Source organism: Dermacentor albipictus, chromosome 7 (genome assembly GCF_038994185.2).
Source record: "Dermacentor albipictus isolate Rhodes 1998 colony chromosome 7, USDA_Dalb.pri_finalv2, whole genome shotgun sequence".
Taxonomy (NCBI): Eukaryota; Metazoa; Arthropoda; class Arachnida; order Ixodida; family Ixodidae; genus Dermacentor; species Dermacentor albipictus.
Window position 1 is genome coordinate 110,508,223 of NC_091827.1, and position 14,582 is coordinate 110,522,804.

A 14,582-nucleotide genomic window follows, 5' to 3' on the forward strand; every position below is an offset into this window, starting at 1 on the left:
AATAATTCACGAGTCCTAAAAACTCACAAATATTTCTCACTCTTTTCACTGGGGGAAACTGGGAAATGGAAGTGACACAACTGAGAAACGAAAAGTGGTACCATGACGGTCGACAGCGGCCAAGGAAATCTAACTCAGAGGCACCGAATTCCCTCTTTGTGGCGTTGGCAACGAGACCGTACTGCGGCATTCCTGCGAAAACTTGAAGCAGGTGTGTCTTGTGTTCGGATGTGCTGCAGCTTAGGACAAGCATATCATCTAAACAGATGAAACATCAGAGCCCGCGAAGTACTTCTTCAACAAAACGCTGAAACGTCAGGGCCACGTTGCGGATTCCGAACGGTGTAGGAAGGTGCCCGAAAATGCCAAAAGGAGTGACGATAGCAATCTTCGGTATGTGGACAGGGATCTCGTGAAACGCTTTTAAAAGCCAGTTTTACTGTAACATATGCCGCCGTGGAGTACGGCAGTGAACTCCTGTATATGTAGAATCGGGTATTGTTCAGGAATGGTTACTTTAATCACTGCATCATCACTGCAAGGTCCCCAGTTGCCACTCATTCTGGCCACCATGTGGAGTACTGACGACCGTTGGCTGGATGAGGACCGCACAAAACGAAGTTCGAGTATATGCTAGAATTCTTTGAACGTAATCTTGAGGCGGTCAAGTGCTACCATATGGTGCGCTATTTTATTAGCGACAGCTATATCAGTGAAGTGCGGAAGGATAAGGTCGGGAAACTGCGAAAAAATTGCAGATTAGGGAGTTGGAGTACTGGAGTGCGTGTGGCGAAGCTGAAGTGGTGAAACATGCGATAAGGCGCCTTCGACACTCGAGTGAGTTTCCTTGTCGATGAGATGATGTTTTCTGGCATAGACAATGAGCTTGATACGCCACAAAAGGGCAGCGCCTGTTATGGGGTACTCGGGCGTCAGCTACAAGAAATCACCAGCAAAATTTCTGCTTCAGTGAAATGTTGACAGTAGCCAATCGTTGACCCTAAGTTTTTACAGTTGAGCCATTGATGTCGGTGAATGAAGCCGTAGAATTGTCACACCGGTGATGGTCTGACAACGTAGGCGTGGTACCGCAAATTTCAACACCTATGTCTGCGAAGTAGCTAACCATGGTCACACAACTGGTCAAGTGGAAGAGACGAGTGGTGCCGCGGCCGACCACACTAGCCGTCCTCAGCCAAAAGCACGGTAGTTTCCCGCGGTACTGCCAGGCAGTCGGCACTGTCTGGCGCGGGTGCTGTAACGAGCGTAGTACCAACAGATTCAAGACGACCGAGGTGGTGAAGGAGAAACTCGGTTGTTGAGCCCATGTAATGGCGGCTCGAGTAATAAACGAGCACCGTGTTGAGGAAATCCAGCCAGCTGAGACGCAAGCTTGCTGACCTGTCACGCTACGTTTGCATTCGATTCAGTGATGCTATCGTGATGATCATCAAAAGACGGTGTGTCGGCGGCAACAGGTGAACGGCAGTGATGCCTCGGTCGTCAACTTCCATAATGTTGTCTGCTTCTTCAGCTAAAACTTCGAGCGATTCGGAGGACGATACATTTAGAGTCATGCAGACCTAGAGAGGCTGTACACAGAGCTGGTTTATTTAAACCCACTTTATTTCGAAGGATTGTGCTCATTACAAGTTTCTATTTCATTGGCCACATGAAGTTTCTTTCCGCACTTACAAGCGCTACTGGTGCAGTGGTCCCTCACAGGCATGGACGAGATCGGCAATAATAGAATTTGAAAGTAGGCTTTCACTATAGCGAAAAAATATATTCCATGATATATAAAAGCAGCCCGAGCTTGAAACACTAGAAGTATGTGTTTTCCCATATATTTTCCATATATCTCGCACTGTGGTGACTAATTAGTATTGATTAGTCACCACCGTCATCCACCAATTTAAAACTGTATGCACGGAGCTTCTCCAGGGGACAATCTGGATAGGCTACAGCTCACATGTTCTTACTTCTGCTGTTCCTATTTAGCTTTGTCATTGTGAATGACGTGCCTTCAAAAAAGGGTGGACCGCAAGGATAAAAGTAAGACTGCAATTTGTATCCTGTAACTTGATAGTTGAATTTCCAGCTGTCAGTAGAAAGTTGCCACATAACATGTTCACAGCGCTCGTCTGCGGAAGACAATCCCGTTCAAGCTTAGCAGTGTTTTATTCGAGGTCACAATCCAGAGCTATGCTTTTGTTTTTAGAGCACCATTGTATATTACGCAAACAAATGTTGCGTTCGCAGAACAAACGCACTTTTGGAATAAAAAGATTACCATAATATCAGTGGCACAAGTAGTGCTTGTTTTTCATGTTTACATGCAGCAAATGCAAAAAAAGAATAACGCGTTTGCTAGGGCAAAGAAAATAATTTGGAAGTTTTCTCCGTCCTCACGATTTGTCTTTCTAACGTAGAGTTTACTACACGAAATACTAGAGGGAACCCTGGCACTAGTGTCTACGGGAGCTGCAAGGGGAGCGGTTGTCCCAGCATGGGAATTATGCGAAGTGCATGGATTTGCCTAAACTTCGTTCTTTTGACTTCAAACGGCTTTGTGACTTCGTAAACTCGTCATTTTCAACAGTATATTGCGGAATAAATAATTAAATAAGCATCATTAAGATTGTCCCACGAGAGGATTCGAACACAGGGACTCTACCAAAGAAGCCTGATATTGAAACCATTAAGCCACGGACGCATGCAACGACAAGCGAATGAAACACCCCTATGAATTTATCGCGGGCATGCCAGTGCCTTGAGACGCTTGGCGCGTTTTGATTTGGCCACCTGGACAAGCTCTATCTTTGCAATTAATAGCAATTGTACGCGTTCCCGGCGTCTTCTGCAGTTCGACAACATAGATTGCGCTGAAATATACGACAATAAGATTTACATAGCATAATATACAACGCCACAAGAACGTCTAAATCCACAAGCACGAAGATCAGACAAATCCATGTACTTCCCATCATTTTCATGGTAGGACAACGACTGCGGTGCCATAGTTCCCTCTAGTAATTTCTGTAGGAGACTATGCTTTCTACATGTTATGTAAATATTCTAGAATATATTTTATCTACCATGAGCTTCGCATCTTCCACATGTCTTGAATTTCCAGATTGTTCTGACTCATATATGCGATTTGCAACTTGGCGCTTCGAAATGAATAGGTATTGTCTGTGACGCATTGTCCATCTGATGCACGATTTTTCTAGCTTTTCGGCTTGTGGTTATTTCGAAAACAGCCGCTTTCGTTCAGCTCGTTGTTCTTGTATATTGTGTTTCTGAGCAACAGGTGGACGGCACCTTGTATTTCTTGCTTCGCGTCCATGGTGTCCGTGGTTTCACTATATTCTGGCCACATGAAGGAATGACGCAGCGAAACCTAACACAATATTTTGAATACCACTGTGGAGTAATGTTATTTGCTTCACCTGCTACGCCTGTCATGCCTGCTGTAACGAGAGTACTGCTATACAAATACTAGTGTGTGCGTTGGTGCCACGTCACGCATGTGTGGAACATTCAAAGTGATGCCAGGATTATGAGCCAAGTTTTTTAGCTTAAGGGGGCAAGCATGCAATGGAAGAACATTCAGAATAGGAAAGACCATTTGCTACGAGCATTGGCGAATGACTGGCATTCTAGCTTCTACTCATGTGGGGCCAACACAGGGTAAAAACAATGAACCTAAAAACTATTCTTCTCTGTAAGTGTTCTCAGTTTAAGAAATAATTTTGGGTATGAATGCGGAGCATGCCTACTTTGCGGTCGATGCTGCTGAAGTTCTAGGAGAAGCCCCGTTCTGGCCCTCTGTTGGATTGCTTCGTGTGTTGGAGATTACACAGTGAGTCTAACGCTAACAACTCTTATCGGCTGCACTGTGACCTTAAGCTGAAGCTTTATATTCAATATTCCTAAGTTGGGCATGGCAACTCCTGCGGCTGCACTGTTAATTATTATAAAGTACGAGTTAAAATACACTCATTTATTTACAGGTATCAATCTTGATCCCTTCTTTCTCTTTCTCCTCCTGTTCTTGTCTCTTCTGTCTTCTTCTTCTTCGCCGGAACATCACATGCTCCCGGACTTCGGTTTTCATCCCTCCTGGGATGATAGGGTATGACATTTCCCACTGTTGCTATTTCAGTTTTTCCTTCCGGTCCCAAATAGTGTAGCGATTTCAAGATTCCTTGTTGCTTGACGGTCTTTATCACTGTGTAGGGCCCAGAAAATTTATACTTCGGTCCATCTAAACTCCTCCGGACTAAAACTGTGTCTCCAGGCTCTATTACAGGCATCTTTGAGCTATGTCGCAGATCGAAGTGTCTCTTCATTGTTGTTCTGTAGCGTGCAAGCTCCTCTTCCCTCTTGCGCCTTTCCTGCAGATCTACTTTCCCAACGATTCCAAGGGCGTAGTCGGCCGGTAGCCAAGTTGCTTCGCCTGATGCAGCAAAGTTAGGCGTGCATCCTAATCCCATGGTATGAGAACGATTGTGGTGCCTGACTGCTGCTTCCAAGGCACACTTCCATCCTCCATGGAAATCATGGTAAATTGCGATGAATGTTTTCAAATCCCGAATGAGCCTCTCAGCTAGGCCGTTTCCTTCTGGATGGAAGGGTGTGGCAAATCTCAGGGCAATTCCTATATCACGGGCCCATTCTTGAAGCTTCTAACTGCAGAAAGCTGGCCCGTTGTCGGAGACCACTACCTTGGTGTTCTTGAACATATTCCGCTCCAGTAACGTCAAAACAAAATTGGCGTCTTCCTTTCCTGGCTTTGCAGCTGTCATGCGTGTGCATTCTTCTATTGCAACAAGGAATGCCTGAGTCTTACTGACTCCCTCTCCTCGCCTTTTTATTTCGGCAAAATCTAGATGAAATACTTCAAATGGTACTTGAGAATGATTAGCGATGACCATTTGATTCCCTCTTGGACGATACTTGGCCTTGTTAATTTGGCACTGGTGACATGTCTGCACAAAGTTCTTGATATCTTCCTTCATATTTTTCCACATGAATCGACTTTTTATCTTCCAATAAGTTTTCCAGAATCCATCATGACCTCCTGACTCTGGGCTGTGATGGTACAGCTTCAAAACCTTTTTCACCAAAGTTCCTGGCACACAAAATTTGCCATTATTGCAAGTCAGGTCTTCGGTGCCTTCCCACAAGCTGCAAACATGTTCATGATCAGATGTTCTCACTTCTGTGATGTGAAGCCTGGAAAGAGCATCTGCGTCAGGAAGCTTATCACCAGGTCGATGGCTTACATCGAAAGTGAACTGTTGTATTTCACTGATCCAACGCGCCACTCTGCCCTTGGGCTGGGTTAATCCCAAGAGGTAGGTTAACGCTCGGTTGTCAGTGAAAAGCCGGAAATGACGACCCTCTATGTAGCTTCTGAAATACCGTTGTGCCATCACAACAGTCAGAGCCTCTTTTTCTGTGGTCGTATAATGTTCTTGAGCTTTTGAGAACGGAGAAGAATAATAGCCAATCACCTTGAGCTGGCGTCCTTGCTGTTCCTTTGTGTCTCGTTGATATAGAACGGCCCCTGTACCATATTGTGAAGCGTCCGTACACAGCTCGAAAGGCTTGTTGAAGTCAGGTAGCACAAGCACAGGATCCGACGATATAGCTTCAACAAGGTACTCGTACGCTTTCTCGCACTCTTCACTCCAGATAAATGGCAGATCCTTTTGCGTCAGCTTGGTGAGGCATCGTGTCTTTGAAGCGTAATCCTTAATGAACGCACGAAAACGACCGGCGAGTCCGAGGAAAACACGGACTGAGTGTAGGTCATATGGCTTGACGAGCTTCTTCATCCTTCGTGTGGACTCCTCTTTGGTTGTTTTATTTTTGCCGTCAAAAACTATTCCTAGAAAGACAACATTTGTCTGAAAAAAATTCACTCTTGTTCTTGTTAATCTTTAACTTTGATTTGCTGAGGGCTTCTAACACGCACGAAAGGTGTTTTTTATGGTTTTCTCTTGTGCGTGAGTATATGATGATGTCGTCAATGTATACGTTACAAAACTTTCCCAGGAACTCATCAAGAATGCCATTCATCATTTTCTGAAACCAAGCTCCAGAATTCTTCCAACCGAATGGTAAGCGGTTCTACTCGTACACATCGAAAGTTGTTACAAAAGCAGTCTACTGCTTGTAATCTTCTTGTAGTGGCACCTGCCAGTATCCTTTACAGAGGTCGATCCGAGAGAAAACATTTGATCCACCAGTTTCATTGATAATCTCGTCTATTCGGGGCATGGGAAAAGGAAACAAATCAGTCTGGCCGTTGATCTGCCGGTAATCTGTGCACAGGTGAAATGAACCATCGTCTTTCGGTACTATGGTGACTGGTGACGCGAAAGTGGATGTTGATGGCCTTATAATACCGGCATTTAGCATTTGCTGCAGCTCGGCCTTTAGCCAGGTCTTTTTCTCGTGGGAAAGACTGTACGGCTTTTTACGCACTACTGTGACGTCACGAAGCTTAAACGGTACCTCGAAGACATCTGCTGCTGGCGGATACGTCTCAACACAAGTAAGTTCGGGAAAATTTGTCAGTATCTCATCAGCATTTCTAACTCTTCGATGTGAATTTTCAATTCCACGCAAGTTAGGCTTAAATGATCCGTCAATAGTTACTTCGTCTCTCCAAGAAATATTCATCTTCAATCGCTTCATATCAGGCCTAGATAAAATAAACAGGAAATCAACACCCTGCATGACAAGGGCGTCTACATTAGGTGATGTCCACCAAATTCAACCTCTACTTCTGTCCAGTGTTGCAACCTTCTAGTTTTTCCATCATAGCTTTGAACACTAACTATTCTTCCTTCATACACCTTGCTCGGTTGGATGATTTCCTGATTTACCAGGCTTACAGATGCTCCAGTATCAACCAGGGAGTCCAGACTTTTTCCATTTACCATCATTTTAACAAATAGGAGATTTGACTTCAGAAGGTATACATTTTCCATCGTGTCACATTGGTCAGACTCGGTATCAAAATATTCTACCGTTTCGCCATGTGCGTCAATGCTCAGTGGTAGAGTGCTATGCCTCTTGATGGGACCGTGAATCAGAAAATCACTGGACACATACTTAAGGCAAGCAAGTAAGTCATCCGTGGAGGTTGGATGGTGAACACAAACCTCTCTTTGCGATTCGTTAGTCATGCCTTCAATTATCAGGGGAAGGATTGCAGAGTCCGGTAGATTATGGTCGACAATGTAGAGTAAACGTCTCTTCTCGAAAAAATAATCCATGACTGTCCCTTCTCTATGTCTGAAAGCTAATGCGTCGTCCCATCTGTCAACCGGATTTCACTCAAAAGCAGAAAGAAAACTATCTTTCCACTTCTGCCATGAATCACGGCATTGAGTTGCGATTCGCATGTACCACCATTTTCTGGCATTGCCAGATAAAAAACGGCGCATGTTACACACTTTGTCGTCCAATGACGTCCAGTGGTTTTGCGCACATGCATATTCATAAAATCTGAGCCACAAGTTGGCGGAATTAGACGCCCCATCGAAACTATCCCGCTTGAACTCCTCTTGATGTGGTTTCTGTGCTCTTAGTGAGTCGCTAACTGCTTCGAAAATCAGTCGCTGTTGCTTATACTGCGTGGTCTGCTGCTGAAACAGCGCTTGCAACAAGGCGTTATGCGTGTGCTCAGTCTCGTTCTTGGAATCTATCCTTGAATGTCCCGGAAACATAACCTCAAATTCAGACATAGAAGCATCGATTCTTACCACACCTTTCTCAACGAGGGCCGCTTCGTTCATTTGACTCTTCTCAGCGATGATGCGAAGCAGTTCCGATGAAGTCGCTGATTCCTGAAGAAGCACTGGATCTTCGCCGTCAAGCTGGTAGGTCTTCATGGTCGTCTGCCCATCTGTTCTTCTTGCCAACGTCACTTCAAGCCACATTGTCGGCTGCGCCAAATATAAAGTACGAGTTAAAATACACTCATTTATTTACAGGTATCCATCTTGATCCCTTCCTTCTCTTCCTCCTCCTGTTCTTGTCTCTTCTGTCTTCTTCTTCTTCGCCGGAACATCACAATTATCTCGGTCAATACGTTTGTGATTGAAGGTTATAAGTGAAGGTTCCATATTAACTATATATGTACTCCGAATTCAAGTAAAAATAAGCGTTTCTTCTTTTATGAATTTCATGGTGCCCGACAAATTAGTATCAGTAACCCCACATTTGAACTGCGAAACCAAAGATATTCCCACAAAAAACAAAAATCTCAACCTATCATGTGGGCTTACAGGTATTTCTAAAATATGCCGTTAATCAGATAAACAGATAATATACATTCCTAATATTCTTTGCTATAACCTTTCGCGATGTGTCCCTCGGTGTATGTCCTTTCTTCTGCAATCCTCCACATTACTTACGGGCCACTGTGGCACAAGAGGTACACAATTCTGAAGTGTAGCCCCCGAATCTATGTCTCTGAATGAACCTGCCATCAATGTTATTCCCTCAGGGTGCTTCATACATCTTCATCCTTATTTGTGGCATTGCTGTGCAGATGACTAACATTGTTTATCTGCCTGGTTTAATGTCTGCAGTGAGCGGTGTAGAGCAAACAGGAAATTTAGGAAAAATAAATTCTAACCGTTTGGAAGATAAAGATAAGGATGAATAGTTCCATCAACGTAATGGTAATGGAAATAAATCAGTATATATATATATATATATATATATATATATATATATATATATATATATATATATATATATATATATATATATTGTTACAATACCATGATGCCGTTACCTCAAAGAAGCTAGCGGTTATCAACTTAGCACCGAACAGTACAAAATATGCAGTTAAGATCTTACGGATAGAAACACCTCCTTGTAGTATGCTTCTTTCGAATGCACGCTAGTTCCGGGGTGTTGATTCATACCGTCCTCGATGAGAACTATTTTAACCTCCCAATCATGGTGGTTTGGCACAGTCGCTGGAACGTCGAAAGAACGGCACCATTCGATTACTGTTCTGGCATAGAGAACTTCTATATTGAACAAATGCACATTATGAGAAAAATTTTCTAAAAAGACACCACTTTTCTGGCCAATGTAGCATTACAACTGTGATGTGATCAACACGACCATAACGGAAAACAAACAATGAAGCAAAAAAAAACATGATGAAATCAAGTTATGCTTATCTAATATTGAATATTCAGATGTTTCTTTAGAAAAACTGGAACTTGTCAGATTGTGTTTCTCATCTCGCCCATTGAAGCGTTTAAAAGCATCTACGTTTCGCTGAAGGCGTGCGTTGAGAGGGATGCAAATAGAAAGAGTCGCTATAGTGAGTATATGCGGCTGAACCCATTCCTTGTTCTTGACTTGTAAAACGAAGCTACACCACCGCTTTTTTTTTCACGTCATCCTGCCACAATTCCCCTGCAAGACCAATTATTCAACCCATAACTTCGTTTTACCAGCAGGATGCCATAATGATGCAGTCGCCGCATTGTAAAAATAACCAGAAGGCGTAATATTTGGTACCTACTGTTGCGGAGCTTCCTACTGGCGTACAAGCGGAATTTCATTGCATGTGTAACTCTTTCGTAAATAAATAAACCCTAGGAGAGACCTTGTCGATGTCATCGATTAGAGAAGTAAGTTGACTTTCTACGATATTTTATGCTCGCCTTAATCTATGTAATGGCAATTCTTCTAACGTTCTGTGTGGCACGAAATGCTTAGTCACATCATAAAAGGTAAGTTACAAAATTTTATTTATATCAATGATGTTGCCGTATGAATTTCAGAGTACCATCACGTGCACTGAACATTATCTTCATTTGCGGAAATCAAATAAATAACTGGATAATACCGTGAGGTAAACCTGGCCAGGGTATTTATTGATATCTCACTAATAAGGAAAAATTAATGTCCAAGCGCACCTATCAGCCTATAATATTTGAATGAAACGGATAAGGTAACTGATATTGTTCCTTTAAATATTGGACTGAATGATGTGCGATTGACGTTGTAATAAATATTGAACTTCATTATTCAATATTTCTGCATATTAGATTGCATTGGCAAATAATTAATTTAGGCGGAGGAGGAATACCGTCAAGGAGATATGTCGCATTACTTTAAACTCTGCTTCTAATTGGCAAATAGGAGCGCACACAGCACAATATATCAGCGATGTATTTGGAGGTGGAACACTGCCCTAACCACGCATTCACATTTTGACGCGGACGCTCAAATATTATCTCAGGTGCTATAATAGGCTAGCTAGGTCGTCATTATCGATTCAATGGACACGCACTTGTCGAGTCATGCACGAACAATAAATCATGCAAACTCAGTGCCCATGTTTGTATAATTTCATGCGCACATATATCTCAAGAAGTGGCATGCCATTGAAGCGATAATCACCTAGACAATATTTCTTTGCACAGGGAAACGTTGAAGTGTTTCGAAATCGCGCATTATTTGTCATGCCCGTCTTAATGGCCAAACAAATTTTCATTGCTTCCAAGATTCGAAACAATTATTTTTCCAATTGTCTCTATTGAAGGCTGACTAGAGTGTGCAAGAAAGGTTTTACCATTTGCTTAATGCAAATAACTTGAATAAAAGGCGTTTGCGTGATATGCAGCGCTAGGACTTGCACATGTCCAGGTTTCCTGGAATAAACCCCACAACGATACCAAATCATTCCTCCAGTTATCTATATCTTATTGTAAGCGTAATGGTGGCACCGTGCAGCTACCAACGATCCCGCATAGGGAAACTATGCCAGATCGAAGTGTGCTGTACACTATTTAGAGAAATGTTTCTAGTGACTGTTCGTTTGTCTACCCTCATTTTCTGGTGCACCTTCAGGAATGAGTTCGCGTAATATGTTCCAGCGTACAAAGATAAAATGGTGCAATACTCAACCATCACATCACAAAATGACCTTTGGACTTTCCCACTATTGCGGCGGCATATTTGTACAGCTATCACTGTTTCGTACAATTTTACTAAGTCTTCAACGAGAATTTTCTGTTTCACATCTCAACGTCCTGAATATGCACTCGTTCACTCGTGCAAATCTCTAGCGCATTCTCCTACGTGAGAGAGAGGAGAGATTTTATTGAGAAAACGCAGAGAGGTTCGTCTAAAGTTATATCCTCCAGCATGATACTCTAATCAGAGGGGAAGGAAGGAGATATAAAATATGAGTATATGGTGTGATGATCTTGATATCAAGTACTATAGGCCGCATTAGATCTTTTGCAGTTCTGAATGTAGACCCCTGGCAATAAAAATGACACCCATGATCAAAAATCATGACACAGCAGTGTATGTGAAAGCCGCCTGTATTGCGGAGCTACAAATGCGGAGCTACTGGATGAAAGCTATAAAGTTACCATTAAATTTTAATATTTCGTTTCTGTCTCTTCACTGAAGGGCACGATAAAAAATTCACATAAACAAAAGTAATGTCTACGATATATTCGTCAGCTTGTACATGCGCAGCTATATAAAGAAAGCCGTCAGAATTTGGGCTGATGATTTACCATATTGAATATCGAACAGCGCAACAAGGCACAAGCACCGGCACGATGACGCAGATAATGTGGGTTCTCTGTGGCGTTCCTTACTTTATGCGCTCTTCTAAGTTAAGTATGAATTACCATAAATATTGAAGCATAAATAAAATTGTAGATGCGCCGACCACCATAACTATGCTATTCATTTTCGCCAATATTATTTTCTAAGAAGTGATATAGCAAAGAGTTTTACATTTAGGAGAAGCTCGCCATTTCTTAAAAATAAGCTTTTTCCGTTTTCTCGTTCCTGTCTGCGCGCACTCTTTCAAAAGAGAGTACATGAAGCGTGTTAATCAAGCCATTGATAGACAAGAACGGGGAAGATTGTCTTCTGAAATGAAACGGCAGAATGAGAGATGACGAGGAGCCACAAAAAAGAAACCATTCGGCAAGTAAGGCTCCACATTTGCCCACGCACACAGTAATGTAAATATCTGTGGCCCTTTCGCTCCATTTTCGAGGCTGCTAGCCATGTGATTAGTTTCCCACTAACCTAACATCGAGTGAACTTGCGCATCTTACTTACGTGTCGCTGGAGCGAGGACACAAAAGGTCACGAGCAGAAATAGGCAGCTTAAGAAACAGAATGTTGAAGCCATGCTGCCTTAAACCTTAGGTGATTCTGCGCATACAGAACAGAGCGTGCATGTGGATGGTGTCTTTTGAGCTTTGTATCCTTTTTGGGAATAACACAAAAGTTATGCTCATCAATCTTCTTTGATGGTACAAAGGGAGTCGTTATACAGACTTTTCTTTTAAATCGGGCCTCTCGTACTTAAAACTCACCACTACTATTTTTTTCATTGATAGCGCAAATACTGCACGCAATATTCAAGAAAAACAGGTGGAAGGCGATAGAATGAAATTCAAGACTATGAGCAAAACAAGAACAAGGTGAAAGTGGGAGCCAACGTTTTGGCAAGTGGACTTGTCTTTTTCAAGGCGACAAATGGTTTCCTCGGTACAGTATATATAGGTAGGGTCCTTCTAAAGGGTAGCACCAACTTAAAACTCACCAGTACTATTTTTTTCATTGATAGCGCAAATACTGCACGCAATATTCAAGAAAAACAGGTGGAAGGCGATAGAATGAAATTCAAGACTATGAGCAAAACAAGAACAAGGTGAAAGTGGGAGCCAACGTTTTGGCAAGTGGACTTGTCTTTTTCAAGGCGACAAATGGTTTACTCGGTACAGTATATATAGGTAGGGTCCTTCTAAAGGGTAGCACCAACGAGTGAAGGTGTGTTAGCCGCGAAAGTGTAGAATTGAGAATAAAGGAGTCCAGTGCACAATGTCGTTCACACGGCTGTCTGTCAGCCACCTGTCAACGGCAAGCACCCCTCTTTGACCTGCTTTGCTGGTGGTCGTGGGCTATCGTGTGTCTGAATGAGATAATAGAAAGAGCGACAGAAACCGGTCCTGGGAAAACAATTTGTATAAAAAAACATTCAAATGGAATAAATAAATATATGAAAGGAAAAAAAGAAGGAAAGGGAACAAAAGAGACTAAGCAACCAAACTAAGTATTGTTGCCTATAGGCTGAAATTTAGCATACCGAATAGATTCTAAAGGTCCCCTTAAATTTTTATACCTATAATTTGCAATGTCTTGAACTTACAGATAAGTTATGATTCTCTGTATTTTATTTCTCCTTCCCAACTAAAATTTGACTGAAGGATGTAGAGTTTAAGGTCATCAATGTTCCGACCTTGTTTGAAATGCACTGCAATGGCTTTGGGGAGCTTTTTAGCTGTGTCCGCGTGATGTTCGTTTAATCTGATGTTCATTGATTGTCTGATTTCACCGATATACTATTTCTTAAAGAAGCAACATTCAAGCATATAAATCACATCTGAACTTGCACAAGTAAAGCTTGTGGTAACTTCGTGTGTTCGACTATTTGCGGTGCTTTTAATTTAATGCCACTTGGAAGGTGCCTGCAGGTCTTGCATCTGGGGCGACAACGTGGTTTTATTACAGGGGAATGGTGTTGGCTGACTTTCGCATGCACTAAGATTTTGTCAAAGTTTCTGTTGTGGCGACAGGTCACCCTTGGTACATCTGGAAACGCTTTTCATCAACGCTCGTTACTTTATAATATTGGGTGCTATGTTCTTGCGATGTTGCTTATGTTTGGGAGTGCATTAGAATGACTTGTTGTAAAGGCTACCGGTCTGTCAGATTCTGGTGTAGCAAATTCGGACGGTCTCTTGAATCTTGGTGTGACATCATGAGGTATATTGAGAGCAACCTGGGGAGATAGTTTCTTTCGGCTAGCGTTCTTTCAAGGTCACTTGGGTGGGGGATATTATCCTTGTCTTCGCTGCACATTCTTCCTATTCGCTTCGCTTGTCCGTCAAATATTCCTTGCTTGCAGTGTCGCGGATGATGGCTGTTGCAGTCTAAATATTGTTGGCTATCCGTAGCCTTTCGGTAAAGAGTCGTTCTTACTTTTCCGTTTTCTTTCTAGACCGTCGGGTCGAGGAAGTTGATTTAACTAGCTGAGTGGTGAGCAGCAAATTTATTACTAAGGTGAAAGCTATTGAAATGGCTAATTAAGTTGGTTAACGCGCTTGTGCCGCGTTCCCATATTATAAATACGTCGTTCAGTTAACGAAGATAGGTGTCGAAGTTTAATGGGTAGAATTTCAACAAGTCTGCGTCAAACTGTCCCATGAAAATATTCGTATACGTGGGACGAATGGTGTTGCCATGCTAGAGCGGAAAGTTTGCAAGTAGTGAATAAAATCGAATTCAAAATAGGAGAGTGGGAGAATTAGTGTAAGTAGCGACAAGTAATCTTTTGGAGCGTGCGCTTGTGGAAAAAATTGCGAGGGATTTCGATACGGATAAATTCCTTCACTGATGAGTATGTCAGTCTGAAGGGCAGAAGCAGCCAAATTGACTAGAATAGCGCGGTCGGAAAGAATTTGGTTGGCGCTGATGCCGTCGATATTTCG

At 42.5% G+C, this 14,582-nt stretch overlaps 1 long non-coding RNA gene across 1 annotated transcript in view; it reads right to left on the reverse strand.

Annotated features, from left to right (window-relative positions):
* Window positions 1–12,245, reverse strand: part of LOC135907318 (uncharacterized) — a 62,997-nt gene extending 50,752 nt beyond the window's left edge. The window contains exons 1-2 of the long non-coding RNA XR_010565973.2: window positions 12,145–12,245; window positions 8,890–9,011 (exon numbers count right to left, since the gene is read on the reverse strand). This is a non-coding gene — a long non-coding RNA (uncharacterized lncRNA). The remainder of the gene's footprint in view (window positions 1–8,889; window positions 9,012–12,144) is intronic.
* Between the last annotated feature and the right edge of the window lie 2,337 nt (window positions 12,246–14,582).